Below are 5942 nucleotides of genomic sequence, written 5' to 3'. Positions count from 1 at the left end.
TGAGAAGTGGTTGAGAAGTTTGTGTATAAGTGTGTATATATATCGGGACCCCAGCACGGCCGCACGCTAGACCAGCGCGGGCATGCTCACCTTCTGCCCAATCGGCACGGATGTGCGCTAGATCAGCGTGGTCGCGCTTGGTTTCTAAAATTCCAGCACGACCGCATGCTAGATCAGCGCGGACGCACGCTAGATCAGCGCGGACGCGCGCTAGATCAGCGCGGACGCGCGCTAGATCAGCGCGGGCGCGCTCAGCTTCTGAAGTTGGTCCTAAATTTTTTTTTAGGTTTTTCTCTTTTCTTCTTACTTCTCTACCTACTAATGTACAACAAACTTGGGTTGCCTCCCAAAAAGCGCTTGCTTTACGTTGTTAGCTTGATGTACAGATGCGAGATCAAACGTACAATAAAACGGCACTAACCGCCTCGCGGTTTGCCGTATCACCATAGTAATGCTTAAACCTCTGACCATTTACCTTGAATGCTTGGCCCGGATCATTCTCAAAAATCTCCACCGCTCTATGTGGAAACACAATTTTGACAACAAACAGCCCTGACCACCATGACTTCAACTTTCCAGGAAAAAGACGGAGACGAGAGTTAAACAAAAGAACTTATTGCCCCGGAGAAAATGATTTGAGCACTAGACCCCTATCGTGTCACCTCTTGATTTTCTCCTTATATATTTTGTTGTTTACATATGCTTGAAGTTGAAACTTGTCGAGTTCATTCAATGGAAGCATCCTCTTCTTTCCAGATGCATCCAAATCAAGATTCAACTTCTTCAAAGCCCAATATGCTTTATGCTCTAGCTCCACCGACAAATGACACCCCTTACCATAAACCAACTAAAACGGAGATATTCCCAATGGAGTCTTGTATGATTTCTATATGCCCAAACAGCTTCGTCGAGCTTCAAAGACCAATCTTTTTTCGATGGACACACAACCTTCTCTAAAATGCGCTTGATCTCTCTGTTAGATACCTCAGCTTGACCATTCGTCTAAGGATGATAAGCCGTAGTAATGCGATGATTCACATTATATCTTTGCATCATAGCAGTGAACTTGCGATTGTAAAAATGCGACCCCTCATCACTAATTATAACTTTTGGCGTTCCAAATCTTGTGAATATCTGCTTGTGAAGAAAATTAGGCACTACTTTCACATCGTTCATTGGAAACGCCTTAACTTCAAGTCATTTCAACACATAATCAACCGCCAACAAGATATACTGATTGTTACAAGATGAGACAAATGGCCCCGTGAAGTCAATTCCCCAAACATCGAAGACTTCAACCTCGAGAAGCACATTAAGATGCATCTCATCCCTCTTGGACATATTACCCACACGTTAACATCGATCACATTTCAAAACAAACTGATGAGCATCTTTAAACAAGGTTGGCCAAAAGAAACCTGCTTGAAGAATACGAGCTGTTGTCTTTTCCCCACCATAGTGTCCTCCATATGTCGTTGAGTGGCAATCTCGCAAGATGCCCCCCCCCCGTTTCGCTGTAAGGAATACATCTCCTAATGATTTGGTCAGCTCCTTATTGAAAAAGAAACGTCTCATCCCACATATACCACTTCAGTTCATGCAGAAACTTCTTTCTTTCAGCGTATGACAAGTCGGGAGGCATGATATTACTCACAAGGTAGTTCACAATGTCTGCAAACCACGGTTGTTCCTCTTGCACTCCAAACAGCTGCTCATCAGGAAAAGACTCATTGATCAACGACTTATCTTGTGAAGTAACAATTGGATCCTCTAAACGCGAGAGATGATCAATGACTTGATTTTCAGTCCCTTTTCTATCCTTGATCTCTAATTCAAACTCCTGGAGTAAGAGAACCCATCGAATCAATCTAGGATTTGAGTCCTTCTTTGAGATGAGATATCGAATTGTAGCGTGATCAGTGAAAACTGTCACCTTCGTCTCAAGCAGATAAGATCAAAATTTCTCAAAACCATAGACAATAGCCAAAAGTTCTTTCTCCGTAGTAGTATAATTCAACTGAGCACCATTTAGGGTCTTACTAGCATAGTAGATCACATGAAATATGTTGTTCTTTCTCTGCCTAATAACTGCTCCAACTGCATAGTCACTTGCATCGCACATCATCTTAAAAGGTTCACTCTAATCGGGTGCAGTTATGACAGGTGCCGTGATTGAACTCTTCTTTAAGAACTCAAAAGCAGCCATGCACTCGTCATCAAACTTAAACGGGACATCCTTCTCCAGAAGTTTGCACAAAGGTTTAGAAATTTTTGAGAAGTCTTTGATGAACCTCCTGCAGAAGCCCGCATGACCAAGAAAACTGCGAACTCCCTTAACAGAAATTGGTGGGGGAAGATTTTCGATGACCCCCACTTTGGCATTGTCCACCTCAAGACCCTTTCTATAGATCTTGTGCCCAAGAATAATGCCATATCTCACCATAAAATGACATTTCTCCCAATTGAGAACCAGATTGGTCTCAACACACCTCTTGAGAACGTCACTTAGATTCTGCAAGCACATCAAATGAATCGCCAAAAATAGAGAAATTGTCCATGAACACCTCCACATTCTGACCAATCATATCAGAGAAGATAGCCATCATGCATCTCTAAAATGTGGCTGGTGCTCCACAAAGCCCAAAAGAAACTCTCCGGAATGCGAAAGTACCAATAGGACATGTGAATTTAGTTTTTTCTTGATCTTCTGGAGCAATACAAATTTGATTATATCCCGAATAGCCATCCAGAAGACAATAGTAATCATGGCATGTCAATCTATCAAGCATCTGATCAATAAAAAGAAGAGGGAAGTGATCCTTCCTTGTAGCCTTGTTTAGCTTTCTATAATCCATGCAAACTCTCCACCTCGTGACTGTTCGTGTAGGAATAAGCTCATTCTTCTTATTTGCTACCACAGTGATACCTACTTTCTTTGGCACACACTGAACTGGGCTCACCCATGAACTGTCAGAAATAGGATAGATGATACCTGCATCTAACCACTTAAGGATTTCCTTCTTCACAACCTCTTTCATGATCGGATTTAGCCTTCTCTGTTGCTCTACAATAGGCTTGCTTCCGGGCTCTAGCAGAATTTTGTGCATGCAATCCGAGGGGCTGATTCCCTTAATATCTGTTATAGTCCAACCAATTGTCGATTTGAATTCTCTAAGAATTTTCAAAAGCTTCTCCTCATCGCTTCCTCAAAGTTCAGATGTAATAATAACAGGAAAAGTAGATGCATCTCCTAATAACGCATACCTCAAATGTTCGGGTAAAGGATTAAGCTCAAGAGTAGGAGTTTCCTCAATAGATGGCTTGGGGCGCTTAGGAGCTTTGTTCAACTCCTCCATTCCCAGATATTTAAAAGGCATATCAATCTTCCTCTTCCAGGGGGAAGCATTCAGAAATTGCAACTGCTCATCCCCTTCATCATCTTCATTATCGGAATTCCCCAACAAGGCCTTCTCTAAGGCATCAGACCTTAGCAATTGATCAAGTTCTAAAGTAACAACAGATTCAACCAACTCCACTTTTAAGCACTCCTCATTTTCCGTAAGGAACTTCATGGCATTGAACACATTAAAAGTTACATCATGATCCATCACTCGCATGGTGAGATCACCTTTCTGCACATCTATCAAGATTCGGCCAGTAGCTAAAAAAGGTCTTCCCAAGATTATGGGAATCTTCTTATCCTCCTCGAAATCAAGAATTACAAAATCAGCAGGGAAGATGAGTTTATCCACCTTGACCAAGACATCCTCCACAATACCTCGCGGATATGTAATAGAACGGTCGGCCAACTACAAAGTCATATTAGTAGGCTTTAGATCAGTAAAGTCCAATTTCTTAAAGATTGACAAGGGCATCAGAGTGATGCTTTCTCCCAAGTCGCATAAGCATTTGTTAAATGACATATTTCCAATGGTGCATGGAATAGTGAAGCTTCCAGGATCTTTAAGCTTCGGAGGCAACTTATGTTGCACCACAACACTGCATTCCTCCGTGAGAGCAACAGTCTCTAAGTCATCAAGATTCACCTTCCTAGAGAGTATACCTTTCATAAACGTCGCATAACTAGGCATTTGTTCAAGAGCTTCAGCGAAAGGTATGTTGATGTGAAGCTTCTTGAACACCTCCATAAACTTCTCAAACTGCTTATCCAGCTTTTTCTTCTGCAGCCTCTTAGGAAAAGGAGGTGGAGGATATATATGTTTTCCCCTGTATTACCCTCAGGAGGAGTGTGCCCAATAGTAGTCTTCCTTGGTTCCACTTCTGCTTCCTTCTGCACTTCTTCTTCTTCGGCCTCAACTTCAGATTCTGGAGTCTTTGTTTTTTTAGGATTCGCAACCTTGCCCGACCTCAATATAATTGCCTTTACATGCTCCTTAGCTTCCTTCTTTCCTGGCACTTCAGTATCGCTCGGAAGCGTTCCAGGTTGACGATTCAGTAATGCATTAGCAATTTTCCCAATCTAATTCTCCAAGGTCTTGATAGACTCAGCTTGGCTCTTGCATATGAGCCTCAACTCCTCCAATTCAGATTTCTCATTGGCTTACGGTAACTGCTAAAGTTGAAGTTGTTTCCTAGGGGCATATTACGGTTACTGAAAACCATGAGGGTTATACTGCTTTGTTGTGTATGGCTGATAAGATTGTTGCACCGCATTCTGATTGTTACTCCAACTTCCAGAATTCCTAATACCTTGACCTGCAACATTCTTTGCGTAGGATTCTGGTATTCATTAGCTTCCATGAGCTCAATCAGCTCATAAGCTTCATTATAGCTTTTAGCCCATAAGGCTCCATCAGATGCTGCATCGAGCATAGGTCTGGATTGTGCACCTAAACCATTGTAGAAATAGTTTATAATCATCCATTCAGGCATGTCATGTCATGGTGTGGGCACTTCCGTAGCATCTCCTTATATCGATCCAAAGCCTCGCACAGAGATTCTCCAGTTTGTTGTGCAAACTGAGTAAGAGCATTCCTGATTGCAGCAGTCTTCGCCATAGGAAAGAATTTAGTGAGAAATTTTTGAGCAAGATCCTCCCATTTGGTGATAGACCCTGGTTGTAGAGAATGTAACCAGCACTTTACATTATCCCTCAGAGAGAATGGGAAGAGTCGCATCTTGATAGCATCTTCAGTCACCCCATTGAACTTGAAAGTGTCGCAGATCTCGAAATCCCTGATGTGTATGTCGGGGGTCTTCTGTAGGAGAACCCCCAAACTGAACTAAGTTCTGTATCATCTGAATCGTGCTCGACTTAATCTCAAAAGTGTTAGCCGAGATGGCTGGTCTGATGATGCTCGACTGAATATCATTGATCTTAGGCTGAGAATAGGCCATCAGAGCCTTAGGATTTTCTGTTTGATCTCTCATCACTACTAAAGTCGGTTCCTCGATTTCCTATTCTTCTTCCACTTACTCTTCATCCTCAACTTCTTCCTCGTCTTGATCCAGACTTCTCTTACGAGCCCGCGAGTGCGTATGCATACACGCTCACTAGAGTACCTGAAATACAACAAGGAAAAGAATAAGTAAGTAACAATGTCTGAGTCAATGAACTTTAATGATCACTGATGACAAACACATAAACTAAAATTTAACACCGTGTCCCCGGCAACGGCGCCACAAACTTGTTAGTCGCTAAGCACACGCTAAAAATTAACTAAAGAGTGTAAAGAGAGTTGAATAATATATGACACAAATATGGGATTCTAACTTCATTTACTACTTCATTCAATAGCCTTTTCGTTCTAAACCTTAGCATGTAATGGTGATGACACTAATCAGATAACACGAAACTGATAAACACCAACTTTTGTTGTATGAATATCATACTATCAGACATCCACAACAGAGATAGAAGTTGAATAGACACCAATTATATTGAGACCCTATATGTCTATAGAATTTGACAACATAACGGT

The 5942-nt window shown here is 41.8% G+C and overlaps 1 non-coding gene across 1 annotated transcript; it reads left to right on the top strand.

Moving 5' to 3' along the window:
• The first annotated feature begins 4896 nt into the window (after nucleotides 1-4896).
• LOC141723232 (small nucleolar RNA R71) lies at nucleotides 4897-5003 on the top strand. Its single transcript, XR_012576218.1, has one exon. It is a non-coding gene; the product is annotated as a small nucleolar RNA R71 (small nucleolar RNA).
• Nucleotides 5004-5942: the final 939 nt, after the last annotated feature.

This window comes from Apium graveolens, chromosome 4 (genome assembly GCF_009905375.1).
Source record: "Apium graveolens cultivar Ventura chromosome 4, ASM990537v1, whole genome shotgun sequence".
NCBI lineage: Eukaryota > Viridiplantae > Streptophyta > Magnoliopsida > Apiales > Apiaceae > Apium > Apium graveolens.
Note: the sequence above shows the minus strand (reverse complement) of the source record. Positions and strands in the feature narration are given on the sequence as shown.